The 14,883-nt window shown below is 42.3% G+C and overlaps 1 long non-coding RNA gene across 2 annotated transcripts in view; it reads right to left on the bottom strand.

Annotated features, from left to right (window-relative positions):
- Positions 1 to 11,505: 11,505 nt before the first annotated feature.
- The window catches only part of LOC111973745 (uncharacterized), a 3,625-nt gene continuing 247 nt past the window's right edge, over positions 11,506 to 14,883 (bottom strand). Inside the window, exons 1-4 of one of the 2 annotated variants that reach the window (XR_011481096.1) lie at positions 14,294 to 14,332; positions 14,078 to 14,191; positions 12,673 to 12,827; positions 11,506 to 11,596 (exon numbers count right to left, since the gene is read on the bottom strand). This is a non-coding gene — a long non-coding RNA (uncharacterized lncRNA). Of the gene's footprint in view, positions 11,597 to 12,672; positions 12,828 to 14,077; positions 14,192 to 14,293; positions 14,333 to 14,883 lie in introns of those variants that run through there. The other variant, XR_002878636.2, reaches the window with a different exon arrangement.

Raw genomic sequence — 14,883 nt, 5'->3', positions numbered from 1 at the left:
TAAGGTTGCACTTCTGTGTGAAGCGTTTGCTGCAGTCCGACAGCTGTAGGGTCTCTCCCCAGTGTGAACGCGCCGGTGGGCCTTCAGGTTGCTTAACTTAGTGAAGCTCCGGCCACACAGGCGCGCAGATGAACGGCCCTCTCCCCCGTGTGGGTCTGCTGGTGGGCTTAAGGCTACTGGGATGGGGGAAGACCTTACCACACACTGGGCAGCGGAGGGCCAGCCTCCCAGGGTGGTGATGCTGGTGGTTCCCTTGTTGTTTGGTTGGGAGGAGGTGAGCCCTCCCTGGGCGGTCCCCTGTTGTACATCGGGTAGCCGCCCCGCTTGGCAGCATCCCTGTATACTCTCCATGCGCGGCAGGGTTTGAGCGCTGGGCTTTATATTTGGAAGAATCCTGTAGTTTAGAGAGCTGAAGACATGACAGCCTGATGAGGAGGAGGAGACAGAGGCCACCGCTGTGCTGGGATTGGTTGGGGAAGCGAAATCTCTAGCTAGCTGCTTCGCCTGCCTTGCCGATTCAGAGGACGACAGAGGCTCTCTTACCAGTCGTAGGTTCGACTGAGCTTGTCTGTGAACGTCAGTATTCCGTGTCTAATATTCTAAACGGCCTATCCACACCGGTGAGGCTCTACTCCTCTTTCTGTCACCATCATTGCTGGGTCCTCTGCTCTGGTTCTGAGATGGCCCTGCTAGTCTGGGTGTCTGGGTGACCTGTTGGGCCTCTGGGTCCGCAGAAGGAACCCAATAGAAGTCTCCTGTAATCTGAACGAGTGTGTGTGAGTCTAGCTGGCTCATCTGTGTAGGTGTGAGCTGCAGACGGCTGTATGGCCACCTTGATTCTCCACGGCTCCATGTCCTCCTCCCCTTCTTCCTCCTTAACACTGCCTACCAGCGAAGGACTGGGAGCTGGAGGAGTTGGTTTATCTGCTACCTGTTGACGACTCCACTGTTTCCTGTCCACAGCTTCTCCACCTGACCTCTGGCTCCTCCTCCAGCTTCAGGTCACACCCGCTCAGCTGAAGCACACCTGAGGAGAACAGGTGACAAACCAGTGAAGACTACAGGGCCATGTTCGGTAAGAACACTTTGTAGAACGTTGCAGATAGAAATGCCTAAATGACTCGAACTGACGTGATTCCTTATTCTATATATACCAGAGGTATGCTTGTTCTACATCATATATTTCTATCTGAACGCTGGCCAACATTGTGTGCTGCTGAACCAGGCCCAGGAGAGACATTCAACTAGTGTGCCGGTGAATATATAAGTGGTACAACGTAGAAAAACCGATGTTGTAGTTCATGGCATGTCTCTCTGCTGCCCTACTAAAAAAGAATGAACTACAACTTCAGTTTGAAAACAGAATGGAACTCAAGGCTTTTACCTCATGTTCCAGAGCGTTTGGAAGTAAACGGGACGGTGCAAAACGTTTTGCGTACGGTGTGCAACTCATGAAAGCACTACTAATGAGACAACAGCATAACATACACCCCCTGAATCAAAAGTTATATGTCTCAAAAGGTATAGGCTAATTGGTTATATTGTGGTTGAGGGAACAACCTTAGGCTGGGAAGAACAGTGGTAGATGAGCATAGCTATTTATAAACTGTCATAGGGAGAAGCAACCCATTTTGGAAACAGTTGCATACCTACAATTCACCATTTAACCTTGGTTATACCTAAAAGTATTTTGTGACTCAAAAGGAGCCCCCACTTACTGTCCTGTACACCTGGAGGTATGTCGTCTGTTTCCTCATTGTAGACATCTGTCCTGCCACAGTCTCCACACCTGGCCCTCTGACTGACATCCTTCAGCTGACTCTCTGCCCGCTGCAGCAGGGTCCGCAGAGGACTCCACTTCCAGGTGGCTCCGTGTCACTTCCTGTTGACCACGTCTTACCTCCTCCAGGAAGCCGTCCTCCCCAGTCCTGGTGATCTCATACATGGCTAGACTTTAGGACCGTCTCCATGACTCCCGAGAGCTGGGTCTGGAAGGTGAGGACGAGGTTCTCCGACATACTGCTTGTGTGTGTCTTTTTCACAGATCATTTCACAGTGGGATCTGTCCCAAACATCTGTGCTTGTCAGGACTGTGTGTGTGTGTGTGTGTGTGTGTGAGATCCTAAAGTGAAATCTCTTTCAGATAGCCCTATTATTTATAAAAAGTGGGTAGAAATATGCCATGTCTATCACGTATCTGTTTCTCTAACCAATAAGAGTGACAGCTCCTCCAGCTAGCTAGCAACAAGTGGCGAAGACGTCCAGCGCAGAAGCGTGCAACATAGGTTCAATAAAACGGTCACATCGCAAAATTCCACTAGGTAACAAACAAGGTATCAGACAAAAATGGGGTCGTATAGCTTGCTAAAAAAAAAAAGCTAGCTAGCTAACATGATACGCGGTGCTAGCCTTGTTTTACAAGTCAATAATGAGATATTTTGCAACATACAGTACTATTGATTACAAACGTTATTACCAAAAAGGCTGACATTACCTCATGAGCATGGGGGTAGTTGTCTCGAGATTTTTGTTTAATTTGAGAAAATCGAAAAAACATGCTAATCGACGATGGATTCCGGAAATTCGATTGTTTTCAATCGCACGTCACCCTTCTGCTGTACGGTGGCCCTGCGTGATCATGTCCGCAGGGTAAAGGGAACGTTTTATGAAACGCGTTAATAAACAAGTGAAACCTTTGGTTTGGCGCAAATTATACATATTTGTGGGGTAGAGAATTACTTCGATAATTACTTCACTTCGTCTATGGTGAAAATATAGTTGTAAGCTATCAAAATAGTAAAACATATTTACCAATGGAATTAAAGGGATTATCTGGTACTTTTGTACACTTTACCAAGAAGTTTCTGAAAGTAGGCCCTCACGAGCCAAAAGTGGATCCGATAATTGCGTACTACATCACATATGTGCAGATATGTCACCATGTCATTGATCTCTCGCTTTGCTATGTGTTCATCTTGCTAGCTGTTCATCTCAATGGCAGGGGGACTGAAGCTCATTGCTAAACTCGAAATGCTATATGGCTTATGCATGTGTTGAAAATGTTAGGGAAAAAGGACCAGCACAGCTTCCAGAAAAAACAGTCATTTTCAACTTGGGATTTCGTGCTAATTGAGGTTAGACAGTAATTCCGATCATAGATTTTGCATGTATGAACTACAGATTGACACATCCAGCCCAAAGCGGGAGGTTTAAAAAATACTTAGTAGTCGCCAAAGGTCAGTAGCATGTCTTTAAGGAATTATATATTCACGCGACTACATGGGAGCAAAATATGTATTGTACATAAAAGACAATTAATCAGCAATTCAGGTTCATTTCATTCAGTTAACAAAGTATTATGTACAGGAAGAAAATGCATGGTTACAGTATGGTTTAGTGACTGGGGTAGAAAGCAAGCTTGATGAAACAGAAAATAATGGGCATATGCTGCATTCATGACAAGTCGGAACTAGAAACTCAGAAATGTACAACTTGGAACTCGTTGTAGAAAGATGATACCCAAGTTTCCCACTTGGAAAGTATCAAAATCAACCAATAGGAAGCTCTATGCAAATAACTTAATTTTACCTCTGAGGTTCCCAGTTTCCACTTGCAGTGGTGGGAAAAAAGTACTCAAAAGTCATACTTGAGTAAAAGTAAAAGATACCTTAATAGAAAATGACTCAAGTAAAACTGAAAGTCACCCAGTAAAAATGCTACTTGAGTAAAAGTCTAAAAGTAATTTGGTTTTAAATATACTTAAGTATTAAAGTAACGGAATTGCTCAAATGTAATTAAGTATCAAAAGTAAAAGTATGATAATTTAAATAACTTATATTTTGCAAACCAGAACAGCACAAACTATTATTATTATTAGTATTTTTTTTACAGATAGCCAGGGGCACACTACAACACTCTGCCATTAATTTACAAACAAAGCATTTGTGTTCAGTGGTCCGTCAGATCAGAGGCAGTAGGGATGACCAGGGATGTTCTCTGATAAGTGCGTGAATTGGACCATTTTCCTGTCAAAATGTAACAAGTACTTTTGGGTTCAGGGAAAATGTATGGAGTAAAAAGTACATTATTTTCTTTAAGAATGTAGTGAAGTAAAAGTAAAAGTTGTAAAAAAACGTAAATAGTAAAGTACAGATACACCAAAAAATCTACTTAAGTAGTACTTTAAAGTATTTTTCCTTAAGTAATTTACACCACTGCAGACTTGTCATGAAGCAGATTATTCTAATGTTTGGTAGGTTGGCATGGTCATTATGACAGACAATTCACAGACGTCTATCATTTAAGGCATACATTCTTATTCAACACATGGTTAGATTTCCAACAAGGAAGGGAAGCTTCTTGTCATCTGAGGTCTTGAAAGACTTCACTTTTGATTTCAAAGTGATTTAATAACATATGTTTTCCCTCGAATACACTCTCTCTTACCTGTTCATCTTCGCTGTTAATGATCACCAGGTCTGCTCCTCTGCTCAGACAATCCTTTCTGGCGTAATTCCAGGTGTTCTTCACAGTGGAGTTGTAGTAACAGCTGCAGCCAAACTTCTGCCATCCTTCGGTACAGGTTTTCGCTGTTAACTGAACTTTAACAACACATTGCATTGCAATGCAATCAATCAATTTCAGGACCTATACATCTATATATCTTTATTATTGTTATGTTCTGTTAATTACTGATGTAGAATGGAGCCTCCTTGGTCATTCGCAGTGTTGTTCTATGTTATTCTGGTACTAACTGATTCCAGTAAAATGTGAAGCTCCAGTACCATTTCTTGATTTCAGAGTCTTTCTTATTATATAAATAAGTAATAAGAGCTAAGACACTACAATTATTTTAGAAATATGATTATTTAGGCCGAGGCTACGATTACGGGGTTTTCGCCCTTGACCCTGTCCTACCCCTCTGAAAGCTTCTTTCTCAAATCTTAATGAGCCGAATCACGTTCTGCTCATATGTTGTTGTACACACACGTTCAATGTTTTTCACTTTACTCACCCTCTTCTGAACCATCAACCAATTTGATCATATGATGATGTAGCCTGTCTCTCTGCCTCATATTTCTGATCAGTTGAGATTTGAACGAACTTTCCCAAAATATATGACGTTCTAAAAATCTATTTGAAGGCTACATCCTTCTGTCTGTTGTAATGGATATTGCCACAGCTAGCACAAATAGGACGCAGTCTTCCGATTGCACTGGGGCAACACAAGTAGCGTTTTGTGTGAGATGTAATCAKTATAGTTATGCTGACATATAGCCAGCAGTCTGCCTTCTGTTCAGCCAATGCTTGCAATGATGATGATGAAAAAAGAACATTTAAATCGCTATTGACTGCCTGTCTGTTTCTTGCATGTTTGATATGCTGTGTAAACTACACATAGATTGCCTTAATAGCTGCATATCATTCCCCTCCTGAAAAAATGAAATTGCTAGACAAACTGTTTGTGTCATACTTATGTTTGCAATGGCCTACTGTTCCAACAGACAAAGACCTACATTTGTTCAAGCTGTTATGCGTACAAGCGGCAGTGGAGTCACCGAGCAGCAATTGAACGCAGGTAGGCTAGTGGATCACGCATGCGCAGAAATCTCCGTATTTTTTAGCAACAGCAAGTTGGGTTCCAGAAAATCCAGAACTGCAGTCACTCCATATTATTTATTGGTGTTTATTACATAGGGAAATAGGATTTTGTATTTATTTTTTAAAACAAACAGATCTGTTGTTGAGAATATTAGCAGCATATCCAGAGACCAAAAAGGTGAACAAAAAAACACAGTTATTGACAAGGTGAAATCACAATGAATTTAATCRATATTCTACAAAGAAAATAAATATCAACTCATTGACCAGAAAGCAAATTGTTAAGATTGTCTTTGTCTGTCTATAAGTTGCCAATGTGAACGTGATCTAAAAACAGATGAAGCAATGGTTGCTTTATAACCCATTTCATACTTGTTACCTAGAAATAAACGATAAGCACAATTGTACTTGTCAAACTTACAGGAGACTGACAAGCCAATGATCCCAGCCAGTAGGAGAACACACAGCAGCCCCAGACACACTGCAGCAACTAGGAAGGGTCTCTTCCCTTACCCATGCGAACATTGATCACGCAGGCCACCGTACAGCAGAAGGGTGACGTGCGATTGAAAACAATCGAATTTCCGGAATCCATTCGTTCGATAGCATGTTTTTTCGATTTCTTCAATTTAACAAAAATCTGGAGACAAACTACCCCATGCTCACGAGGTTTGATGTCAGCCTTTTTGGTAATAACGTTTGTAATAAATAGTACTGTATGTTGCAAAATATCTCATTATTGACTTGTAACAAGGCTAGTACTATCATGTTAGCTAGCTAGCTTTTTTTTTTTAGCAAGCCTGATACGACCCCATTTTGTCTGATACCTTGTTTGTTACCTAGTCGAATTTTGCGATGTGACCGTTTTTATTGAACCTATGTTGCACGCTTCGCGCTGGACGGTCTTCGCCACTTGGTTGCTAGCAGCTGGAGGAGCTGTCACTCTTATTGTTAGAGAACAGATACGTGATAGACATGGCATATTCTACCCACTTATATGAATAATAGGGCTATCTGAAGAGATTCACTTTAGGATCACACAACACACACCACACACACACACACACACACAACACACACACACAACACACAACACACACACACACAGTCCTGACAAGCACAGATGTTTGGGACAGATCCCACTGTGAATTGATCTGTGAAAAAGACACACACAAGCAGTATGTCGGAGAACCTCGTCCTCACCTTCCAGACCCAGCTCTCGGGAGTCATGGAGACGGTCCTAAAAGTCAGCCATGTATGAGATCACCAGACTGGTGAGGACGGCTTCCTGGAGGAGTAAGACGTGGTCAACAGGAAGTGACACGGAGCCACCTGGAAGTGGAGTCTCTGCGGACCCTGCTGCAGCGGGCAGAGAGTCAGCTGAGACAGATGGGCTGTCAGTCAGAGGGCCAGGTGTGGAGACTGTGGCAGGACAGATGTCTACAATGAGGAAACAGACGACATACCTCCAGGAGTAAAGGACAGTAAGTGGGGGGGTCCTTTGAGTCACAAAATACTTTTAGGGATAACCAAGGTTAAATTGGTGAATGTGTAGTATTGCAACTGTTTCCAAAATGGGTTGCTTCTCCCTATGACAGTTTATAAATAGCTATGCTCATCTACCACTGTTCTTCCCCAGCCTAAGGTTGGTCCCTCAACCACAATATAACCAATTAGCCTATACCTTTTGAGACATTATACTTTGAGTTCAGGGGGTGTATGTTTGCTGTTGTCTCATTAGTAGTGCTTTTCATGAGTTGCACACCGTAGCAAAACGTTTTGCACCGTCCGTTCACTCCAAACGCTCTGAACTAGAGGTAAAAGCTCTGAGTTCCATTCTGTTTTCAAACTGAAGTTGTAGTTCATTCTTTTTTAGTAGGGCAGCAAGAAGACACTGCCATGAACTACAACATCGTTTTTTCTACGTTGTGCCACTTATGAATACACCGGCACACTAGTTGAATGTCTCTCCTGGCCTGTTCAGCAGCACACAATGTTGGCCAGCGTTCAGATAGAAAAATATTGATGTAGAACAAGCATACCTCTGGTATATAGAATAAGAATCCACGATAGTCGAGTCATTTAGGCATTTCTATCTGCAACGTTCTACAAAGTGTTCTTACCGAACATGGCCCTGCATCTCACTGGTTGTCACCTGTCTCCTCAGGTGTGCTTCAGCTGAGCGGGTGTGACCTGAAGCTGGAGAGAGCCAGAGTCAGGTGGAGAAGCTGTGGACAGGAAACAGTGGAGTCGTCACAGGTAGCAGATAAACCAACTCCTCCAGCTCCCAGTCCTTCGCTGGTAGGCAGTGTTAAGGGGAGGAAGGGAGGAGGAAGGGTGAGAGGACATGGACCGTGGAGAATCAAGGTGGCCATACAGCCGGCTGCAGCTCACACCTACACAAGGAGCAAGCTAGACTCACACACACTCGTTCAGATTACAGGAGACTCTATTGGGTTCCCTCTGCGGACCAGAGGCCCAACAGGTCACCCAGACACCCAGACTAGCAGGCCATCTCAGAACCAGAGCAGAGGACCCAGCAATGATGGTGACAGAACGAGGAGTAGAGCTTCACCGGTGTGGATAGCGCGTAGAATTTAGACACGGATACTGACGTTCACAGACAAGCTCCAGTCGAACTACGACTGGTAAGAGAGCCTCTGTCGTCCTCTGAATCGGCAGAGGCGAAGCAGCCAGCTAGAGATTTCGCTTCCCCAACCAATCCCAGCACAGCGGGGCCTCTGTCTCCTCCTCCTCATCAGGCTGTCATGTCTTCAGCTCTAAACTACAGGATTCTTTCCAAATATAAGCCCAGCGCTCAAACCCTGCCGCGCATGAGAGTTACAGGGATGCTGCCAAGCGGGGCGGCTACCCGATGTACAACAGGGGGACCGCCCAGGGAGGGCTCACCTCCTCCCAAACCCCAACCCAACAACAAGGGAACCACCAGCATCACCACCCTGGGAGGCTGGCCTCCGCTGCCCAGTGTGTGGTAAGGTCTTCCCCCATCCCAGTAGCCTTAAGGCCCACAGCAGACCCACACGGGGGAGAGGCCGTTCATCTGCGCCCTGTGTGGCCGGAGCTTCACTAAGTTAAGCAACCTGAAGGCCCACCGGCGCGTTCACACTGGGGAGAGACCCTACAGCTGCTCGGACTGCAGCAAACGCTCACACAGAAGTGCAACCTTAAGAGGCACCAGAGGATTCACATGGAGAACGATATATGATGTGGGTGGGGAGGAGTGTGGTGTGTGTGTTGGGGTGGGGTGAGTGTATGGGTGAAGGAGTTGGTGTGGGAGGATGGGTGTGGGGAGGAGGTGTGTGGTGGGTGTGGGGAGGAGTGTGTGTGGTGGTGTGGGAGGAGTGTGGTGGTGGATGTGGGAGGAGGTGTGGTGTGGGGAGGAGTTGGGTGGGGTGGGGAGGAGTGTGTGGGTGTGGGAGGAGTGGTGTGGGTGGATGTGGGGAGGAGTGTTGGGTTTGGGAGGAGTGTGCGCCAGGGGTGTTGGTTGTTAATTTGACCCATGTTATTGCATAAATAGTATATAGTTTGTTATTCCTTTATATCCAACTGTTGATATGAAGTTTGACATGATGTAGATGATAAGCTGTTGTGTTTTCCCCATGGTGTTGTCTACAGTTTTTATAATAATGTATAGTCATTACATTCTATAAGTGAATTGAAGTTTCTCTAGACCTAGTTCTCAGATGAATGTTCTACCATAGATGGCTAGTGTGGTAGCTAATTAACGCTTGTCTTTTAAAATCTGAGCACATGACAATGCTCTATCCATGTTCTTCTGAGTGTCCCAAATCAAATGTAGCCTATACAACATGTAATCGAATATGTACACCCTATAAAATGTAACATAAAAAATACCTTGGTCAATGACAATGGCTGCTGTCAATATATATAAGGTCAATATTGCTTGTGAATGGAGATTGTTTTTGTATGAACTAAGTGGATAAAAAAAAAAACATCTTTATGAACAAAGATTTGTATGAGAACATACAGCATGGTTGCATTGTGAAATCAAAATCATAGCTCTGCACTGTTCCCATTGGAAGTATAACATACAAGGGATGGATACAATAGTTTTATTTTATAAGTAAATGGGGTGACTGAAAAATAGTTTTGGACTAAACTAGATACAGGCCGAGGATTTGTTTGTGGTTTTTAAGTCCAAATTAAAGAGTCAAGCGTGTCCGATTTGTGTCATTTATTTGATTCAGTACTGTGTCGGGTATATTTTCTTCCCTGGTGTAGTGGTATGCTGGTATTCTACTTTTCTGGTCAAAGTAGGGATAGGGTGCTATTTCACTGACCAGGACCCATAGGCTCTGGTCAAAAGTAGTGCACTATATAGGTGATAGGGCACCATTTGGACTCACAAACACATAAACAGGCATTTAAAGAGACTACTACCTCTGGTCCTGCAAACAGACCACTCCATGGACAATGCTGATTGTGTGGTTTGTGTCCACAGTATTAAGTTAAAGGTAGGCTTTTTTTTACTACTACTGGTAAATATAACGTTGTTAATATGTTTGTAGTTGTGATGAGAAATGTGCAGTGTAATGTTATCTCTTGGAAAACATAAATGAGCGTTCCAGAGCTTAGATGCTGCTGACGCTTGACAGATCTTAAAACGCCTGGAAAGGTATTTGACGTATCAGCTAACCACATCTACGGTATGTTACAGCAATTTGTCAGTCGATGACACATTCGATGGCGTGGCACGCAACCATTGGTTGTTGCGTCGCCTCGCCTTAGCTGTGGGAATGGGACCTAAGATTTCTACTTGACTATATATAGATATCCTATGAAATTACTAGATGGGCTCTGTCATAATACTGCAAAGTTCCATACGTGGGCCAAATGGCAGCCATCTTGGTCAGGAGAAATCCAAAACCAGTCGAATTGAAATTAATGGCAGTAGAGGCATACAGTAGGTGATGCATTTCCTGCTTTTACTTCAGCAAGAGAATAAAAGTAAGGCATATCAGAAGTTGTGTAATGGAATTATAGTCATCTAAAATATTGCAATATAATTTAAATACATTTAATACAGGTTTATACCAATTTTCTGAAAAATAGCCTCCCAAATATATGTAAACAGACCATAAATGTATCAGATTTAGTTTTCTTGGAAAGCTGTGAGTGCTATTAATGATACAATACAGTACTTGTTGCATTTACAACTTGTCTAAGTCCCATCATCAGCCGCATATGCTGTGGATTGACTGGTTGTTTGAATGGAATGTTGCATATTTGCAGTTCATTTGAAAAATGTATTGAATCATCCTCTAAAATGTCTGGCTAGCTGTCCTGTAGGTTTTCACTCCAACCCTAATGTAGTACACTGATTCTATTAATTAGCTGGTTGATAAACTGAATCAATGTAGTTACAACTGGGGTTAAGAAAACCTACAGGAAGGAACAGCTCTCCGGAACAGGGTTGGCCAGCCCTGGCATAGATAAAAAAGGAGAATTACCATTACTCATATTGACCACTGAAGCTGCTATAAAACCGAAAATAAACTTTTGTGACTATATCACAAGCATAATATGGCATGACAAGTTTAAGGTGTGTGTGTTTGTTTGAGAATACACAATGTTGTTATGGTATTGTTAAGAAAAAAACACCTCACAAATCCATTCCAATTTCAAGTCACACCTAAAGTAATTCCATGCGTGTAGAGTAATATTTTGTACACCTCTATACATCATAGCGCAGTCCTTCCTCCAGCGGCAGAATCAGTTCTGACCACCACCAGAACCTACAGGGTAACACCCAGTCATACAGTTAGACTCTATGGTAAAACATAATCCTGAAAAATATCAATGTTTTCAACTTGAATTGTTCAGAGGCTTTTATAAGAGTAGTTGTATATATTACGCTTTGGCAGTGGTGTGCCGTCCACCCATTTCCAGTTCCCTGTGTCTCTCTGTCCGTCAGACCAATCCAGATCCATTGATCAAATGTAGTGAGAAATACCTTTGTTTAGAAAGATATATAACACCAGCAAACGTTTGACACACCTACTCATTCAAGGGTTTCTCTTTATTTTTACTATTTTCTACATTATAGAGAAATAGTGAAGACATCAAAACTATGAAAGAGTTTTGATGTCTTCATGGAATAGAATAGCGTTCATTTCTCAGAACAAGAATAGACTGACAAGTTTCAGAAGAAAGTTCTTTGTTTCATTTTGAGCCTGTAATCGAACCCACAAATGCTGATGCTCCAGATACTCAATTAGTCTAAAGGCCAGTTTTATTGCTTTTAATTAGGACAACAGTTTTCAGCTGTGCTAACATAATTGCAAAAGGGTTTTCAATGATCATTAGTATTTTAAAATGTTAAACTTGATTAGCTAACACAACGTGCCATTGGAACACAGGAGTGATGGTTGCCACAATAGCTATAGCTACAGCTACAATAGTCATTTACAACATAACAATGTCTACACTGTATTTCTGATCAATTTGATGTTATTTTAATGGACAAAAAAAACAAAAACATTTCTAAGTGACCCCAAACTTTGAACGGTAGTGTGTGTAAAAAATAAAATAGCATATCTTCAATGAAGATTGATCATATCCACTCACCCTTTCCCTCCCGCTTTCTCTCTGTCTGTTGCTCCTCTCTCTCTCTCTTTCCATCTCTTACAACATTTTGAATTGCTTTATTGGCATGACATAACAATGTTCATATTGCCAAAGCATACGTTGGAAATGGAATGATTCATTGACAATATTAACATCAATGACAATCAGTAGAAAAATAACCAATGGTGGAGGGATGGGGCTGTATTTGAAATGGAAATCAGTAAGAAAAAAAACATACGTACAACGGACAATAGCGTTAACAATAACAACACAATGGCATAGAAGACAGCGCAGGTTGGTTGATCTCATGGCAGGCAGCAATGTAGTGCCTGCCAACCCACAGCTCTCTGCATCCCCCAACAGGAAGGGAAGCTTCTTGTCATCTGAGGTCTTGAAAGACTTCACTTTTGATTTCAAAGTGATTTAATAACATATTTTTTCCCTCGATTACACTCTCTCTACCTGTTCATCTTCGCTGTTAATGATCACCAGGTCTGCTCCTCTGCTCAGACAGTCCTTTCTGGCGTAATCCCAAGTGTTCTTCCCAGTGGAGTTGTAGTAACAGCTGCAGCCAAACTTCTGCCATCCTTCGGTACAGGTTTTCGCTGTTAACTGAACTTTAACAACACATTGCATTGCAATGCAATCAATCAATTTCAGGACCTATACATCTAGTTATCTTTATTATGTTAGAAATCTGATTATTAGGCCGAGGCTACGATTACGGGGTTTTCGCCCTTGACCCTGTCCTACACTTCTGAAAGCTTCTTTCTCAAATCTTAATGAGCCGAATCACGTTCTGCTTTTATTTGTTGTGTTGTACATCACATGTTCAATGTGATTTTTTACTGACCTCTTCTGAACCATCAACCAATTTGATCATATGATGATGTAGCCTGTCTCTCTGCCTCATATTTCTGATCAGTTGAGATTTGAACGAACTTTCCCAAAATATATGACGTTCTAAAAATCTATTTGAAGGCTACATCCTTCTGTCTGTTGTAATGGATATTGCCACAGCTAGCACAAATAGGACGCAGTCTTCCGATTGCACTGGGGCAACACAGTAGCGTTTTGTGTGAGATGTAATCATTATAGTTATGCTGACATATAGCCAGCAGTCTGCCTTCCGTTCAGCCAATGCTTGCAATGATGATGATGATGATGATGAAAAAATAACATTTAAATCGCTATTGACTGCCTGTCTGTTTCTTGCATATTTGATATGCTGTGTAAACCACACATAGATTGCCTAAATAGCTGCATATTATTCCCCTCCTGAAAAAATGTAAATGCTAGACAAACTGTTTGTGTCATACTTATGTTTGCAATGGCCTACTGTTCCAACAGACAAATACCTACGTTTGTTCAAGCTGTTATGTGTACAAGCGGCAGTGGAGTCACCGAGCAGCAATTGAACGCAGGTAGGCTAGTGGATCCCGCATGCGCAGAAATCTCCGTATTTTTAGCAACAGCAAGTTGGGTTCGAGAAAATCCAGAACTGTAGTCACTCCATATTATTTATTGGGGTTTATTACATAGGGAAATATGATTTTGTATTTATTTTTAAAAACAAACAGATCTGTTGTTGAGAATATTAGCAGCATATCCAGAGACCAAAAAGGTGAACAGAAAAACACAGTTATTGACAAGGTGAAATCACAATGAATTTAATCAATATTCTACAAAGAAAATAAATGTCAACTCATTGACCAGAAAGCAAATTGTTAAGATTGTCTTTGTCTCTCTATAAGTTGCCAATGTGAACGTGATCTAAAAACAGACGAAGCAATGGTTGCTTTATAACCCATTTCATACTTGTTACCTAGAAATAAATGATAAGCACAATTGTACTTGTCAAACTTACAGGAGACTGACAACCCAATGATCCCAGCCAGTAGGAAAACACACAGCAGCCCCAGACACACTGCAGCAACTAGGAAGGGTCTCTTCACTGGTCTCTTCACTGAGCTCTCAGAACCTGACCAGAGAGGGACTTTCTATTAACGACAGTAATATGAACTGTCTGAATATAATATAAGGGATACAAGGATGGAACGTACGTGTGTGTGGCCCCCCTTACCTGAGTAGCCAGGGTGTGGTGTGCTTCTTGGGGTCTCCTCATCCCAGTCTTAGTAAGTAGACACATCTGGGTTTCACACATGGACTCTTCAAAGACATAGTTATGGTGTTCAACTCCAAACGGTTCCCAGAAAACATCTTCATTGGTATAAACAATGTCCCCGGACATCTCCATGGTTACCACTGTCTCTGTAAGCTATTGTGGACGATGGACAGGGAACTATCACACCAGGAAGATCCATAGAGGGAAAATGGATAAGAAAGGCTAGCTGTTGACATATTAATGTCGTACGTAACAGCAGCAAGCAGATTCAGGGCGTTTCCAGAACTCCTTTAACAAACAGATCTTGTGGACAGGACAGAGTCAATGAAGACGTCAAGTGGCTACATGGTCGTGAAACAGATCAGACACGGAATTAAACATATTACACGTTTATTACAAGACTTTAAAATAGTTATTACAAGTTGCATCGACTCATGTGGATAAGCATGAAAGGCTGTATACAAACTCCAAAAATTCAGGAGCTTACTTAAAGGGATTCTTCACCCAAATGACTAAACTACACATTGGTTTCCTTACCCTGTAAGCAG

Source organism: Salvelinus sp. IW2-2015, linkage group LG15, assembly GCF_002910315.2.
Source record: "Salvelinus sp. IW2-2015 linkage group LG15, ASM291031v2, whole genome shotgun sequence".
NCBI classification, from domain to species: Eukaryota; Metazoa; Chordata; class Actinopteri; order Salmoniformes; family Salmonidae; genus Salvelinus; species Salvelinus sp. IW2-2015.
The sequence above is the reverse complement of the archived record's forward strand: the minus strand, read 5'-3'. Positions and strand labels throughout refer to the sequence as shown.